This window comes from Solea solea, chromosome 3, assembly GCF_958295425.1.
Source record: "Solea solea chromosome 3, fSolSol10.1, whole genome shotgun sequence".
NCBI lineage: Eukaryota > Metazoa > Chordata > Actinopteri > Pleuronectiformes > Soleidae > Solea > Solea solea.
The window spans coordinates 34,466,000-34,484,188 of record NC_081136.1 but is presented as its reverse complement, the minus strand read 5'-3'; the positions used below and the strand labels follow the sequence as shown (position 1 = coordinate 34,484,188).

The 18,189-nt window shown below is 43.2% G+C and overlaps 1 protein-coding gene across 2 annotated transcripts in view; it reads left to right on the top strand.

The window, feature by feature from the left end:
* The first annotated feature begins 818 nt into the window (after positions 1 to 818).
* The window catches only part of htr2cl1 (5-hydroxytryptamine (serotonin) receptor 2C, G protein-coupled-like 1), a 39,569-nt gene continuing 22,198 nt past the window's right edge, over positions 819 to 18,189 (top strand). For both annotated transcript variants that reach the window (XM_058626355.1, XM_058626354.1), the window contains exon 1: positions 819 to 1,242. The gene's annotated coding sequence lies outside the window, so the exon portion shown is untranslated. The remainder of the gene's footprint in view (positions 1,243 to 18,189) is intronic.

The window sequence follows — 18,189 nt, the reverse complement described above, 5'->3', positions numbered from 1 at the left end:
TGTATTAGTACACAGGCCATGTATTAGTACACAGGTCAGATGTATTAGTACACGGGTCAGATGTATTTGTACACAGGCCATGTATTAGTACACAGGTCCTGCATTAGTACACAGGTCAGATGTATTAGTACACAGGTCATGTATTAGTACACAGGTCCTGCATTAGTACACGGGTCAGATGTATTAGTACACAGGTCATATATTAGTACACAAGTCATGCATTAGAACACGGGTCAGATGTATTAGTACACAGGCCATGTATTAGTACACAGGTCAGTTGTATTAGTACATGGGTCATGTATTAGTACACAGGTCAGATGTATTAGTACACAAGTCATGTATTAGTACACAAGTCATGTATTAGTACACTGGTCCGTTGTATTAGTACATGGGTCATGTATTAGTACACAGGGCAGTTGTATTAGTACACAGGTCATGTATTAGTACACGGATCAGATGTATCAGATTGTGGCAGTGAACTCATCACTGGTGTTGTTTACGTTTACTGAAGCTTTTCCTGCCAACATGGCGTGGTCATGTGACTGGTGTAAACTCTGAGTGGACGTGGACATGGACGTCTACAACAACTTCTGAGATGATCCATGTTTGGAGACAAATGTACACAGAAAATAGAATATTAACAGATTATTAGGATTATAATAATAATCTGAGTGGCTGTTTCATGAGCAGCTGCAGAAATTTGGAATTTGTGTGTGTGTGTGAGAGAGAGAGAGAGCGAGAGAGAGAGCGAGAGAGAGAGAGCAGGAGTGGGTCTGCAGTCTCTCTCTCTCTCTCTCTGTTATACGGTGTGTGTGTGTGTGTGTGTGTGTGTGTGTTTAAACTTCTCTGAATGAAGACGCGTTTTTTTTCATCGTCAGAACAAACGAACCTCCGCTCACTGTTATTATTCTGTCTGGACCTTCACGCACGAGGATTCATTCATTCATTCATTCATTCATTCGTTCGTTCGTTCGTTCGTTCGTTCATTGTCTCTGGTCTTGTGTCTCCGCTTTTGGCGCAGGACGCGTCTCTGTGCGCGCGGACAATAATGGACTGCAGGAAGTGTCCTGAGCGTCCGGCTCGGTTTTCTGTCAGCGCGTCCGGAACCAAGTGAGCGAAAGCAGCGGCGCGTGGATCCGAACCTCCACGCAACGCCCGCGCACTGAGGCAGCACGCGGGACTGATTGTGGATGATGGACGTGGATACAGAGGCAGAGACACCGTAGAGGAGGATCTTCACTGGTGAGTGGACATTTTCAGTCTCACGCTGATCCACGAAGGTCACACTGAGCCGAGAAAAGACCACCTGTGTGTATGTGTGTGTGTGTGTGTGTGTGCGCGCGAGAGAGAGATTTCAAGGAGGATGAGCCGATGGAGGTCAGTGTGTGTGTGTGTGTGTGTGTGCGCGCGCGTGTGTGTATGAGGTGAAAGTTTATTTGTGTTTATTGTTTGAAGTTTCAATGAAAAACCTTCTTCTTATTTTATGTCCACGTTCAATTTTCTTCCATTTTGTGATGAAATAACGTCACGGCAGTGGATTTTTCCTCGTGAAGAGAATCTGTTGCTTGAGTGACGTGTTCTGTGTGTGTGTGTGTGTGTGCGCGCGTGCTGTTTACGCGTGTCATTCATAGAGAGAGGGTGTGGCTGCTCGCGTGTCCATCTCTGCTCTTCAGCAGTATATAAATAAAAACCTGCTGCAGCGTGGAATCATCCTGTTGTGTGTGTGTGTGTGTGTGTGTTTACGTGCGTGCGCGTTCACTCAGTGAAGGTCCCGTTAATTCACTTGTCCTCGGGACTAAATGTCCAAATGTCCTCGGGACTAAAAGCGCTGAGGACATGTCCAGCTGCTGTTTGACTCACTGATGGAATCTTCAACAGTTTGTCACAGACTGAAGTGTTTCAACCACAGGGGGCGGAGCCTCAACACACGCACACACTCGCACAACCGTTCTTAGTCTGCTCCCTCTTTTCCTGTCTCTCTCTTCCTGTCTCTTTCTCTGTCTCTCTCCCTCTCTCTCTGTCTGTCTCCATCTCTCTCTCTTTGTCTGTCTCTCTCCCTCTCTGTCTGTCTCTCTCCCTGTGTGTGTCTTTCTCCCTCTGTCTGTCTCCCTGCGCCTGTCTCTCTCTCTCCCTCTCTGTCTCTCTCTGTTTGTCTCCCTGTCTCTCTCTCTCCCTGTCTGTCTCCCTGTGTCTCTCTCCCTGACTGTTTCCCTGTGTGTTTCTCTCTCTGTCTGTGTCTCCCTGTCTCTCTTTCTCCCTGTCTGTCTCCCTGTGTCTCTCTCTCCCTGTCTGTCTCTCTGTCTCTCTCTCTCCCTGTCTGTCTCCCTGTGTCTCTCTCCCCGACTGTTTCCCTGTGTGTCTCTCTCTCTGTCTGTGTCTCCCTGTCTCTCTCTCTCCCTGTCTGTCTCCCTGTGTCTCTGTCTCCCTGTCTGTCTCTCTCTCTCCCTGTCTGTCTCCCTGTGTCTCTCTCCCCGACTGTTTCCCTGTGTGTCTCTCTCTCTGTCTGTGTCTCCCTGTCTCTCTCTCTCCCTGTCTGTCTCCCTGTCTGTGTCTCCCTGTCTCTCTCTCTCTGTGTCTCTCTCTGTCTGTGTCTCCCTGTCTCTCTCTCTCCCTGTCTGTCTCCCTGTGTCTCTCTCCCTGACTGTTTCCCTGTGTGTCTCTCTCTCTGTCTGTGTCTCCCTGTCTGTCTCCCTGTGTCTCTCTCTCCCTGTCTGTCTCCACATGAACACATGATCAGTGCTGAGGTCGAGGGTTCGATTCCCACCCGTGCCCTCGTCTTTATTCACATGAATAATTCAGAACCTACGTCGTAAACCCTCTTGACCTCCGAGTCGTCGTTCAACGCGAAGGTTGCGGGGTTGGATTCCCGCCTGTGCCCGTCTCATAGACGTGACACGTGTGTGTCCTGCCGTCCTAAAGGTCGATGAGCTGAAGATGAAATCATGGTCTGAAAGTGTCACACGTCTGTGTTCGAACCTTCGTCTTTTCATCCATAGAAAGACTGAGAGTTTAGCGCCGTGTCCAGCGCTTTGTTCTTTTCTGTCTCGATTGGAAAAACAAGCAAATTGTGGCGGAAAATGGATTTTAAAGTGGAGCGCAGTCTTTGAGGGAATGAGCTTGAACTTTGTGAGGTGATGCTGTTTGGTGCATTTGTATTCATCGATTTGAGCGTCTGTGAGAACGTGTGTGTGTTTGTCTCCAGGCCGTGCTCGTGTTTTGTCCGTCTTTACGAGGACAGCGTGTCTTCATTTGTTGAAAAGGTGACATGAAATCAGTGTGTTTTCCCCTGATCACTGTGTTGTTGTTGTTGTTGTTGTTGTGGATATTTAACACTGCAGCGTCTAAGTGTGTGTGTGTGTCATTTACAATCTTCTTCTCTCCGTCTTCTTCTCTCCGTCTTCTTCTCTCCGTCTTGGCTGAGACTCACAGGTTCAGTCATGTGAAACATTCGTCCTTGGATGTGTCAGACAGTCAGATCTTTTTTGACAAGCACAGGAGCTTCATTTTTTTTTATATAAAAAAAAACCCAGCGAGTGAATCAATATCAGCTGCTGAAAAGAAAACTGACGTGATTTACATCGTCTCTGTAAATGAGGACGAGGTTCAAATGTTTAAATCTGTGACTTTTGTGGTTTTTGATTTAAAGCATTTGAGAAATTCATCCAGTGTAAAAAAAAAGAAGAAGAGAGCAACTGCTATGAAATCATTACTTTTTAAATGAGATATGAACTTGTTAAATAGTCAGGTTTTCTTAGATCTGTAAATATTGAACATGAATATTTTCAGTCTTTGGAGAAAATGAAACATGTTTGTGGAAGATTGTCTGGAGATTTGTATGAAATTAGATTTGTGTCAATATTTTCAAACAACACAAGCGAGGGAGAGAAAAAAGCTAGCGAAGGAGAGCAAAGAACTGGTGAAGGAGAGCAAAGAACTAGCGAGGGAGCGCAAAGAACTAGCGAAGGAGAGCAAAGAACTAGTGAGGGAGAGCAAAGAACTAGCGAGGGAGCGCAAAGAACTAGCGAGGGAGAGCAAAGAACTAGTGAGGGAGCACAAAGAACTAGCGAAGGAGAGCAAAGAACTAGCAAAGGAGAGCAAAGAACTAGTGAGGGAGCGCAAAGAACTAGTGAAGGAGCGCAAAGAACTGGCAAAGGAGAGCAAAGAATTAGCGAGGGAGAGCAAAGAACTAGCAAAGGAGAGCAAAGAACTAGCGAAGAAGAGCAAAGAACTAGCGAGGGAGAGCAAAGAACTAGTGAGGGAGCGCAAAGAACTAGCGAAGGAGAGCAAAGAACTAGCAAAGGAGAGCAAAGAACTAGTGAGGGAGCGCAAAGAACTAGTGAAGGAGCGCAAAGAACTGGCAAAGGAGAGCAAAGAACTAGCGAGGGAGAGCAAAGAACTAGCAAAGGAGAGCAAAGAACTAGCGAAGAAGAGCAAAGAACTAGCGACGGAGAGCAAAGAACTAGCAAAGGAGAGCAAAGAACTAGCGAAGGAGAGCAAAGAACTAGCGAGGGAGAGCAAAGAACTAGTGAGGGAGCGCAAAGAACTAGCGAAGGAGAGCAAAGAACTGGCAAAGGAGAGCAAAGAACTGGCAAAGGAGAGCAAAGAACTAGCGAAGGAGAGCAAAGAACTAGCGAGGGAGAGCAAAGAACTAGTGAGGGAGCGCAAAGAACTAGCGAAGGAGAGCAAAGAACTAGCAAAGGAGAGCAAAGAACTAGTGAGGGAGCGCAAAGAACTAGTGAAGGAGCGCAAAGAACTGGCAAAGGAGAGCAAAGAACTAGCGAGGGAGAGCAAAGAACTAGCAAAGGAGAGCAAAGAACTAGCGAAGAAGAGCAAATAACTAGCGAAGGAGAGCAAAGAACTAGCGAAGGAGAGCAAAGAACTAGTGAGGGAGCACAAAGAACTAGCGAAGGAGAGCAAAGAACTAGTGAGGGAGCACAAAGAACTAGCGAGGGAGAGCAAAGAACTAGTGAGGGAGAGCAAAGAACTAGCAAAGGAGAGCAAAGAACTAGTGAGGGAGCGCAAAGAACTAGTGAAGGAGAGCAAAGAACTAGTGAGGGAGCGCAAAGAACTAGTGAAGGAGAGCAAAGAACTGGCAAAGGAGAGCAAAGAACTAGCGAGGGAGAGCAAAGAACTAGCAAAGGAGAGCAAAGAACTAGCGAAGAAGAGCAAAGAACTAGCGACGGAGAGCAAAGAACTAGCGAAGAAGAGCAAAGAACTAGTGAGGGAGCACAAAGAACTAGCGAAGGAGAGCAAAGAACTAGTGAGGGAGCACAAAGAACTAGCGAAGGAGAGCAAAGAACTAGCAAAGGAGAGCAAAGAACTAGCGAGGGAGCGCAAAGAACTAGCGAAGGAGAGCAAAGAACTAGTGAGGGAGCACAAAGAACTAGCGAAGGAGAGCAAAGAACTAGCAAAGGAGAGCAAAGAACTAGCGAGGGAGCGCAAAGAACTAGCGAAGGAGAGCAAAGAACTAGTGAGGGAGCGCAAAGAACTAGTGAGGGAGCGCAAAGAACTAGTGAGGGAGCGCAAAGAACTAGCGAAGGAGAGCAAAGAACTAGCGAAGGAGAGAAAATAACTAGCGAGGGAGCGCAAAGAACAAACATATTTTCAAACAATAAAATATAATATTTTGGAATGATTAAATCGAATCAGTGCGTGAAAAAGCGAATGTTGATTTTTGACAACTATTGAGTAAATTAAAGGGCTAATTCAGATGTTTCTTCTCCCTATAACACGTGTGTTTCTTCTTAGTTTTAAATCCTACACTTTTATTTAGCGGCCGCTGGGCGTCACTGAAAGTTTCTCCATCAAAAGAAGAACTTTTATTATCCTGCGTCACCTCCGCCCTTGATTTACTTTTAGCTTTTGTGTCACTTTAAAGATTTTAAGAGTGAATGCAAAAATACAAACAAAGGAAAAAGGCTGCGATAAAAAGAAAGTAGACGGAGCCTTGAACAGTTTTATGAATCCTTGAAAAAGATTCATCGCCGTGAGAAAGTGGCAAACAAACGTCACAGGATTTCAACCCAGAGTAGAAAGCAGAGATGGATTTTTATGGTTTATTTTTCGTTGTTTATTAAAACACTGAAGATCTTTGTCGTGGAAACTTTTCACGCTCGACGTCGGTCGATCAAAGCCGCAGGTTTGACCTCACGTGAGTTTAAAAGACGTCCAGTGGAAACGTAATAAATGTTCTTATTTAGAAGATTTCACTGTGATGACTTTTCCTCACATTCAAATGTCTTTAAATGTCAACTTTTTAAATGTCACGACTTTATCTCTCACACTCTGTGCAGCTGTGGAAGACACTGTTTTCTGTTTGCTTACCTGACCTCTGACCTCTGACCTCATGACCTCTGCGAAGCCTGACACATAAAAAACCCGCTCAGAAAATTCGACATTTTTCCAACTGAGATGTTTTTTTTGTTTGTTTTTGTTTGTGGGCGGGGCCTTAAGCGGCGTAGAAAAATGTCATCTGTTCATTGATTATTCGCTACAATCATCACAACAGCAAACGCTCTGCGCTCGCTTTTCCCCGCAGGAAGATGTTAATTCCTGCTGAGAGAAGCTGAAAGATCCCACAGTCCCTGAACTACACGCACTGTATGACTGTGTGTGTGTATGTGTGTCACATGACTGTCACTTAACAATGCAGCCATGACGGCAGCGTCACGCTTGTGTGCACACGCAGATGAACGTACGCCAATGTTGTTCCTGCTGTCACACACACACACACACACACACACACACACGTCTCTCAGGTTCCCAGGGAGTTTCCCTCACTGTGTGTGTGTGTGTGTGTGTGTGTGTGTTCATACATGCAGATCTTAAGCCCCTCCAGCATTTGACAAATGACATCAGGGAATTGTGGGAAATCTCATCCCTGCTTAACCAAAGAGGAGCACACACACACACGCACACACACACTCACACACACACACGCACACACACACACACACACACACGCATATGTAGAAATGAATCACAAGATAAAATGTTAATAAACCATGTTTTTATTTAAAAATGATTATTATTTCTACAATAACACGAGTGTTTGTGAATTTACTGTTTTTTTTTAATCTGAAATTCTTTCCTTCATTCCTCAGTCCTTTCTGCCTAAAGTCCAGCTTCTCCTCTCCTTCCTGCCTTCCTTCCTTCCTTCCTTCCTTCCTTCCTTTCTTCGGCCTCAAACCCACTCTCTCCGGTGATCTGTCCGTTCTTTTATTCTTACCTCTTCCTTTCCTCTGCTTATTCATCTATCTCTCCTCTCCTCCTCCTCCTCCTCCTCCTCCTCCCTCGCCCCGCATCTCGTCTCTTATCCCCCGTTCACATGCAATCCATCCTTCTCTGCCTCGTCTTCCTCGCCTCATCCTGTTCCGCTCACGTCTTCCGTTCATCTGTCTACTGTTGTGAAGATTTAGTTTTCAATCCTCTCTCTGCAACCTCTTTCTTTTCACCTGCTTTCCTTTTACTCTGCGTCTGACCACAGTCTGTCCAGAGTCTGTCCACAGTCTGTCCACAGTCTGTCCACAGTCTGTCCACAGTCTGTCCACAGTCTGACCAGAGTCTGACCAGCATCTGTCCAGAGTCTGTCCACAGTCTGTCCCCAGTCTGACCAGAGTCTGTCCAGAGTCTGACCAGAATCTGTCCACAGTCTGACCAGAGTTTGTCCAGAGTCCAGAGTCCAGAGTCTGTCCAGAGTCTGTCCAGAGTCTGTCCAGAGTCTGTCCACAGTCTGTCCAGAGTTTGTCCAGAGTCCAGAGTCCAGAGTCCAGAGAGTGTGCTGCTTATTGTACGTTCTGTGCTGTTTGAGTTTGGAAAGAAAACAGCAGACTGTCACAATCATTATAATAACGTGACGTTTACGTGTTATTTACATCAGGGACAAACATATGTTTTGTAGTTTAGTTTAAACACAAACTAAAACTCCTTGAGCTGAAATGAAAATGAAAGAAAAGGAAGGACAAAAGGAGAAAAGGGCGGTAAAGAAGGAGGTGAAGGATGGACAAAGAAAGGAGGGGAAAAGAAAAGGATGAAGACACAAAGTATCCGAGGTTCATACGATTGACTGTTTTAGAATTGGACGCACACACACACACAATCAATGAAACACAACAGACGACGGAGAAATAACCAGAAATAAAAGAAGAGACGCTGAAAGAAAACATCAGGCAACGTTTTAACAAACACGGACGGCTGAAAAACTAATCCTGCTTTCTCCTGCTTTCTCCTGCTTTCTCCTGGTCTGTTCTGGTTTCTCCTGGTCTGTTCTGGTTTCTCCTGGTCTGTTCTGGTTTCTCCTGGTCTGTTCTTGTTTCTCCTGGTCTGTTCTTGTTTCTCCTGGTCTGTTCTTGTTTCTCCTGGTCTGTTCTTGTTTCTCCTGGTCTGTTCTATTTTCTCCTGGTCTGGTCTTGTTTCTCCTGGTTTCTCCTGGTCTGTTCTTGTTTCTCCTGGTCTGTTCTGGTTTCTCCTGGTCTGTTCTGGTTTCTCCTGGTCTGTTCTTGTTTCTCCTGGTCTGTTTTTGTTTCTCCTGGTCTGGTCTTGTTTCTCCTGGTCTGTTCTGTTTTCTCCTGGTCTGTTCTTGTTTCTCCTGGTCTGTTTTTGTTTCTCCTGGTCTGGTCTTGTTTCTCCTGGCCTGTTCTGTTTTCTCCTGGCTGGTCTTGTTTCTCCTGGTCTGTTCTGTTTTCTCCTGGTCTGTTCTTGTTTCTCCTGGTCTGTTTTTGTTTCTCCTGGTCTGGTCTTGTTTCTCCTGGTCTGTTCTGTTTTCTCCTGGTCTGTTCTTGTTTCTCCTGGTCTGTTTTTGTTTCTCCTGGTCTGGTCTTGTTTCTCCTGGTCTGTTCTTGTTTCTCCTGGTCTGTTCTTGTTTCTCCTGGTCTGGTCTTGTTTCTCCTGGTCTGTTCTGTTTTCTCCTGGTCTGTTCTGTTTTCTCCTGGTCTGGTCTTGTTTCTCCTGGTCTGGTCTTGTTTCTCCTGGTCTGTTCTGGTTTCTCCTGGTATGTGCTTGTTTCTCCTGGTCTGGTCTTGTTTCTCCTGGTCTGTTCTGTTTTCTCCTGGTCTGGTCTTGTTTCTCCTGGTCTGTTCTTGTTTCTCCTGGTCTGTTCTTGTTTCTTCTGGTCTGTTCTTGTTTCTCCTGGTCTGTTCTGGTTTCTCCTGGTCTGGTCTTGTTTCTCCTGGTCTGATCTTGTTTCTCCTGGTCTGTTCTGGTTTCTCCTGGTTTGCTCTAATTGTTTTTCTACTGACACAATTATGTGTCTGATGTTGTCAGTGATCATGACTTCACTGTGTCCTGCTGTGGCACATGACTCTGTTACTCTGTCTCCTCTGGTCTCCTCTGGTCTCCTCTGGTCTCCTCTCCTCTCGTCCCCTCTCGTCTCCTCTCCTCTCGTCTCCTCTCGTCTCCTCTGGTCTCCTCTGGTCTCCTCTCCTCTCGTCTCCTCATACAGACAGTAAAATGATAACGACAGTGAAGGTGTTCATAATAAATGACTTGCATCAGCAATGTCGGCCCACTTCAAAGTCGTCGTCCTCTGGTGCTTTTCATTTATATGGTTGTTTTTTTTTCCTTCTCTAAATTTAATTTCACTTTTCTCAGGTTCAAGGACATCTCGTCCCCCTCCCTCTCTCTCGTCCCTCTCGTCTCTCTGTCTCTCTGTCTCTGTGTCTCTGTCTCTGTGTTTGCATGGACGTTATCGCAGCACAGCCTAAAAACCCTGACGTGGCTGATGTTGACATTCGTCCTCTTATCAGTGACGTGTTTGTGCTCGAGCTCACGTTTTGTGTCACTTTCTCTCTGCGGCTTGTTTTGGACGATTAGTGTTATCAGCTGTTTTTGTCCCACACACACACACACACACACACACAGGCACGCACACACACACACACGCACACACACACACACACACACACACGCTCACACACACACTCACGCTCTCTGCTGATAACCTTATTAGACATTTATCAGCAGGATCCTGATGCCGTTTTCTGATGATGAGTCAAAGTGAATTGTGGGGGTCAGGGGTCAGAGGTCAGAGTTGAAGGTCACTCACTGACTTACGAGCACTGCAAAGAAAAAAGGCAATTGTTCAGCTTTGTTTCGACTTGCAGCCGCATGTCAAAGCGAACAGCTGTCGCTGCTTGCCGTCCTGTGATGTCGCCGCCTGCAGCGTTTTTGTTCTGAGTCTTTAGTTCATCACAGGAAAAAGATCACAGTCCTACACACACACACACACACAGGGAGAGAGGGTCAAATGAATGAAGTAAAAACAAAAACCACTTATTGTTCTGTCGTGAAACAAAGTGACTCCGCTCCACTCGTGCTTGTGAGAAATCCAATCCTGACGTGAGGGAGTGAGACGGTCGTAAACCGTGTGTGCGGCGCGAGAAACGAGCGATCGAGGAGAGAGGAAGGTTTTCACAGTGATTTATAAAACTGAGCAGAGAAGAATTTAAAAACTCACAATAATCCTCCTCCACAATCCAGGATCCATATTTTCTATTATCTTCACTTTATTTTACTTCACTTTACTTCTTTTTACTTCACTTTACTTCTTTTTACTTTATTTTACTTCTTTTTACTTTACTTCTTTTTACTTTACTTTACTTCTTTTTACTTTATTTTACTTCTTTTTACTTTACTTTACTTCTTTTTACTTTACTTCACTTTACTTCTTTTTACTTTACTTTACTTCTGTTTACTTTATTTTACTTCTTTTTACTTCACTTTACCTCTTTTTACTTCGCTTTACTTCTTTTTACTTCTTTTTACTTCACTTTATTTCTTTTTTTTACTTCTTTTTACTTCTTTTTACTTCTTTTTACTTCATGTTACTTCATTTTACTTAACTTCTGTTTACTTTATTTTACTTCATTTTACTTCACTTTATTTCTTTTTACTTCGCTTTACTTCTTTTTACTTCGCTTTACTTCTTTTTACTTTTTTTACTTCACTTTATTTCTTTTTTACTTCTTTTTACTTCACTTTACTTCTTTTTACTTCGCTTTACTTAAATTTATTTCTTTTTTTACTTCTTTTTACATCACTTTACTTCATTTTACTTCACTTTACTTCATTTTACTTTACTTCTGTTTACCTTATTTTACTTCACTTTACTTCTTTTTACTTCACTTTACTTCTTTTTACTTCTTTTTACATCACTTTACTTCATTTTACTTCACTTTACTTCATTTTACTTTACTTCTGTTTACCTTATTTTACTTCACTTTACTTCTTTTTACTTCACTTTACTTCTTTTTACTTCTTTTTACTTCACTTTACTTCATTTTACTTCACTTTGCTTCACTTCTTCTTACTTTACTCCACACACTGATGTGAGTAGTTTGTCTCTCGCCCTCTTCACCATATGGACACTCCTGCTGTCGCTCTCTCTCTCTCTCTCTCTCTCTCACTCTCTCTCTCTCTCTCTCTCTCTCATACGTTGTGTAGTAGACGAGCAGACGGAGGAAGGAAGTGTGAATCCGGGCCACACACACACACACACACACACACTTCCTCCTTCCTTCTCTTCCTTCCTGCCACGCTGTTTCAAAACAAACCTTTTCATTTTTATTCATTAAAATTCATTTCACGAGAAGTGAGTGTACGTTTCCCTCCAGTCAAGTTCAGAACGTGACTGACTGTGAGGGGGCGGGGCTTCGTGCATGACATCACTGTTGTCACACAGGTGCAACAGAGAGCACAGTGGTGGACTCAGTAACTATGACTGTTGGCCGTCGCCATGGTAACAGCTGATGCTGAAGCCAGTCACATCTGTTACACGCAGAGGGCGTGGCCTGACCCTCAACCACTGCATTTGAATTCATTTCATGACTCAGCAGTTTGAGAAACTTGGTATTTGTTTGTGTGTGTGTGTGTGTGTGTGTGTGTGAAGTAGTCTTTTGTTTGTGAGCTGTTTCATCAATATTTCATGTTTTTATTGATTTCAGACAGTTTCTTAGGGACAAATCACTGATTAATGATGTGATGATTAACTGAAGCTGTGAGGACGGCTCGTTTATTACGGCCGCCGAAGGTGTGAGACGGTTCACAGAGAGTGAGATGACATGGACGGACAGAGAGACGAGGACTGATGGAGACAGACAGAGACACGGAGACAAAGACTGCACATTGAGCCTCATTAGAGTTTAAGCTTTGACTGAAGTCGGTCACTGTAAATGAAATCCAATGCTTCACTTTTAATGGTCCTTCAGACACACACACACACACACATAATGTTTATTGACATGTACACAGTTAGACCATCGATCCAAACACTATTGATCTTTTCTTCTTCTCTGTAAAATGATACGAGTGCTACACTTTAGCCTCACATCTCACTGTGGTTTACTGTGGCGTCATGTTTGTTGTGGAACACTGTGAGATCACAGAGAGCACAGAAATGACATTTTAAAGAGAAATTATACGCCAGAGTCTACAGTAGCTACACGTCCGTGTGTGTGTGTGTGTGTGTGTGTATCCTGCACCGTCAGGAGCCACAGTGTGTGTTTGTGAGCTCTTCTGTTTCCATCTGTCTGGTTTTAAGTGAACAGTGTTTTTATTGTGAAGACTCGTGGGCTGTGTCTGCAGTGAAAGAGAAACTTTACAATGTGCTATTTGTTTTTTAACAAACCTATATTTTTATAAAGAAGTACATGACGACAGGTTTAACAAAGACAATTCAAGTTTGATCTTTTACAGCCACACACACACACACACACACACACACACACACACACACACCTGTCCTCTCCTACATAAATATTGAGCGCACTTTACCTCACAACCTGCGCCCACACACACACCACAGAGAAAACAAACACACACCTACGCTGATTGTTAAATGAGTTTGTGAGAGAAGTCAGTAAAAGAACATGAATCTTCTCTTTCGCTGCGTTACAAAAACGCTGACTCAGCATAAATACAAACGGAATACACTGAACATTCTGTATCTGCCGGGAGACGTAAAGCCTGACGCTGTGAGTTCAAGTCGCAGAGTTTATTCATTTATTAAAAATGTCCTTTAACTTCAACATTCATCACGAGTCCACTTTGGACATTGAGGCACTTTGATGAAACAATTCAAATGAATGCAGGGGATTGACTTTTGGCCAGTGATGATACTAGACACAGTGTCAATGATGATGATGACAGACGGTGAATTTATACACAGATGCAGAATCATCTCAGGTCGTCTTTATTATTAATAATATTAATATTAATATTAATATTAATATTAATATTAATATTAATATTAATATTGATAATAATAATAATAATAATGAAAATAATAACAATAATAATATTAATAATAATAATAATAATAAAAATAAAAACAATAACAACAATAATATTAATAATAATACTAATAATAATAAAAATAATAACAATAATATTAATAATAACAGTAATAATAACAACAACAATAATAATATTAATAATAATAATAATAATAATATTATTAATAATAGTAACAATAATAAAAATAATAACAATAATAATAACAAAAATATTAATAGTAATATTAATAATAATAATAATAATAATAATAATAATAATAATCATAATAATAATAATAATAATCATTATACGGCTTGGTGTCTGAATTTTAAATTGTACAATCCAAAGAAACTATTTAGGAAGCAGGATGTGGATTGAGGCGGGGCCATGTTGTGATTGACAGTAGTCTCAGAACTATGAGCATAAATAAGTCTGTAGCCACAGTTTTGATGAGGCTAAAGTCCAGCGTGACAGAAGGTGAAATTTCCGATGCTGTAGTTTGAAGGTGAGATGACAGCGATTGCAGCAGTTGGTTGTTATGGAAACAAAGTGCATCGGTGATGACTCTTGTCAAGTAGTCATGAATCAGTGGGAGGATATTTAGTGTGTTTTTTGGGCTGTTCACTCGTTTGCTTCTTCCTTCTTCTTGTGGTAGATTTTCAAAAAGGATTCTGAATCACTGACCGACCCCGAGAGAAATGACAGATATAACTTTTCAGTTTTCAGGAAATTCCACCACAACTACGCACATGATGCACAACAGTTTGGTGAAAGCACAGGACTCTGTCGCCCACGTCGTCCGATCTCACCCGGAGTAAAGCCACGGCACATTGATTTATGTATTTCTTGAGCCTCAAGCATCTCACTGCTTTTCAAAGTTTGCAAAATGGATTTTAATCTCCATTTTTCCCCTGTGGACTCGCTCTGTCTGTCACATTTGCCTTAAGAGACGATTAAAGCGCTCATTGCGCCGTATACAGTCAATGTGGACATTAGTGGTGAATTCAATCAGTGAAATGTCTCGTGTCTCTGAGGCTTCTTGTGTTGTTGTTTTTGTTCGGGACAAATGAAACGTGTGTGTTGCGTCCTCCTCATTGTGCATGCTGTGTGTGTTTCTGTGTGCATCACACAGCGCCTGCAATGTGGAGGCTGGGACACGCAGAGACGACGACAAGTTGTATGAAGAAGAACCAGCGTCTCCGCACGCACACTTTTCTCACCTCTTTTTGCATCACCTGCTGCAAATGAGTGGATGTGACTTCCTGTGAGTCTCTCCACATGTGGGCGATGTCAGCGACAGGACCTGCTCCTCTGAAGTCTGAAGCTTCCTCTGCCGCTGCTTATTATTGTGAACCGCAGTGGCATCATGGAGCTCTGGCGACACGACGGCTGCGCTAACATCACAGCTCTGCTCATAAGAAGAAGAAAACAAGGTTATTTGTAGCATTAACTGGAATTATTCAAGCAATTTATTTCCCGGTCTCCCAGGGTTGTTCCTGCTAACACCCACTCAAGTCTGTAGAATAATCCCTGAGCTTGTGTTTCATATCAGATTTAATCCTTATATTAAATTGAAGAGATTAACCCAACACATGCTCAGTGTTTCCTCTGAAATGAGCCTTTTCTTGTTCCCGTCTGATGACAGTAACCGCTTACGTCGCCGGCCTCATCTCATCCCCGTGTTCCTCAGCTTTCTCCTCCTCTTCCACGTCTGTCATCCCTCGTTCCACTCACACAGCCAACACTGCATGCTAATTAGCTTAGTGTGGCGCTAGCCGATCCCATGGGAAGTGCCACTGGGTAATTAGCTTGTGGCTAATAACCATAGCAGTGGCACCGTGGAGCCAGAGAGGAGACTCGCGGCCACGTCCACGCGGTTGTTTGTCTCTTGCGTGTTTTGCTGTGATGTCAGCGCATGAATGTTTAGCGATGGAAGGAATGAGCTGATGAGTTTCGTTGTTGCTCAATCATCGGACGACCGTTGGCTAATGGCGACACTTTAAAGACTGGACATCCCAACATAATCATTGTTATGAGGACAGACACGACATGACGTACATCAGGCAATATGTGAAGATGGCAAATAGATGTTGTTGGAGACACGTTTGCAGGCTAATGGGCTAGCGGGCTAATGAGACGTTACTCACAGTGAGCAGAAGACGGATTTAAATCACGGACTCAGACTAGATTTACCAAGAGCTATAGTCTGCACGGCAACATTAACACGGCACTTATTCACATTTACAATGCTCACCGCTAATGCTAACGATATACTGACGCCACACTTGCCCTGCTACAGACAACAACACTGTCTTCACCTGTTAAACTCTAGAGATGAATGAGCGCTCTTGTAAAAACCGTCAGCGACTCTCTGGAGTGAAGAGGAAGTGAAACAGGAAGTTAAACAGGAAGTGCTCTTTGTGTTTTTCAGGGAGAAACAGTGGAACTGATTTCTGTAAAGTTGCGTTGTGTTGTGAATCTCAGAGAAACACAAACACGACTTTCACGGTTGTGTTTGCTTGTTGACACTTTTCTCTCATGTTTATGGCTCAGTGCTTGATGTATGGTGTTTTCTCTCTGAACGATAGCTACTCCACGTTGTTATTGAGTGTAGGAAGGTGGAAGTGGTTTATTTTAAGAGGGAAAAGGAGAACTGACAAACTAAGGCAATTCTACATTAGGACCATTACGTGAATGGGCGATGGAGAGAATTATGGGCTGTGTTTCATTTGAAGTTTCTTTTTTTGAAAGCAATATCCATAAATATCCAGAGAAAATGAACGCATGAGATCATTTAATTCTCAGAATGACAAATGAGGTTTTTCCCCAACTCTTCATTTTCAGGGAAAAATGTGTTTAAAATAATGAACAAACTAACCTGTAAGTGCAGTAAAATATACATGTGGTGATACACACACACACACACACACACAAATATGCTTTTCTGCCCTAAACACACGCACACGGACAAATTATTCATGTATTCAGAGGAGGCTGACTCATGTTGTGGAAATACTTGTGCAGTGGTCCACTCCACGCTCCATTTAGTGCATGAATGAGTTATTGGCTGTGTAAATGGACAGCGCTGCCACCTTTTTATACAGACAGTGGACAGTGTTTCTCAGCAGAGGCTTCACTCCATTAACCACCAGTTTGACCTCATTACAGCCAAACAAGCCACACAACATGTACTGTCATCTAATGTCATGTAACGTCATGTAACGTCATGTAACGTGATCTAACGTCATGTAACGTGACGTAACGTCATGTAACGTGATGTAACGTCATGTAACGTGATGTAACGTCATGTAACGTGATGTAACGTGATGTAACGTCGCGTAACCACCGCGGCATCGTTCACATACATACAGGTGTCTTGTCAGATGACGATCGGCCTTTGAAAAATCCACTCGCAACACATTTAGTTTTGAGTTGTGTGACGGCGGTGAAGCGTTCAGATGTTATGTAACTTTCCAAAAAGAACAACTATTTTTTTTTTTTTTTTTTTTGCTTTATGTAACTTTGGTAATCAGGTGAGAAGAGAACAAAACGAAAAACCTGCCAGAATCAGGATCAGGAAGTTCAAGAGAAATCGATAAAAATCAGAGAGGACATCACGTCGGAGATGTTGGACTCCAGACTCATAGTTGGACCGTGTTCTGGTTTAGTGAGGATTGGATTTGTGGAACATCATCTTCTACACTTGATTCAGAGTCACTTCTTCAAGCAACATTATAGCGTCTCTCTCCAGTAGACGTGTGTAAATGCAGATGATCGGCGTACGTGTCGGTCTGTGGATGTTTCCACTGTGGGCGGTTCCACTGGGAAAATGAAGCGCTAACATTGGCTGTTTGTTCTTAAACACGGACACAAACGTTTCCTCTGTTTTTTTGTCTCGTCCATCTTGGTGATGATGATGATGATAAAGTCTATGCAGCAGGACAGAAATGTCCAGATATATGGACCAAATTGTTTTAAATGCATATATAATCCTCTTCAATACTTTTATTTCATTCTTTTAAACTGTCTCTCTCTCTGTCTCTGTCTCTCTCTCTGTCTCTCTGTCTCTGTCTCTCTCTCTCTAACACACTCACACTTGGCAGCAGACTCCACCAGGCAGATTTATTAAATACGCTGTTTCAAAATGGAGACAGAGTGAACAATGTTGAGACTCAAACACACACACACACACACACACACACACTGTGTTGAATGTGTATTAATGTCTCTTGTACATTTTATTTTTTTATCTTTATTTTTTACGTCTGCATATTTACTCTAATCTTCCTCTCTTTAGTTTTCCTCCTCTGTCCTCTTCTCTATCTTCTGTCCTCCTCATCTTCATCTTCTTCTGTCGTCCTCGTCTCCATCTTCTTCTGTCCTCCTCGTCTCCATCTTCTTCTGTCCTCCTCGTCTCCATCTTCTTCTATCCTCCTCGTCTCCATCTTCTTCTGTCCTCCTCGTCTCCATCTTCTTCTATCGTCCTTTCTCCATCTTCTTCTGTCCTCCTCGTCTCCATCTTCTTCTGTCCTCCTCGTCTCCATCTTCTTCTGTCCTCCTCGTCTCCATCTTCTTCTATCGTCCTTGTCTCCATCTTCTTCTGTCCTCCTCGTCTCCATCTTCTTCTGTCCTCCTCGTCTCCATCTTCTTCTGTCCTCCTCCTCTCCATCTTCTTCTATCGTCCTTTCTCCATCTTCTTCTGTCCTCCTTGTCTCCATCTTCTTCTGTCCCCCTCGTCTCCATCTTCTTCTATCGTCCTCGTCTCCATCTTCTTCTGTCCTCCTCGTCTCCATCTTCTTCTGTCCCCCTCCTCTGCATCTTCTTCTGTCCTCCTCCTCTCCATCTTCTTCTGTTGTCCTTGTCTCCATCTTCTTCTGTCCTCCTCGTCTCCATCTTCTTCTGTCCTCCTCATCTCCATCT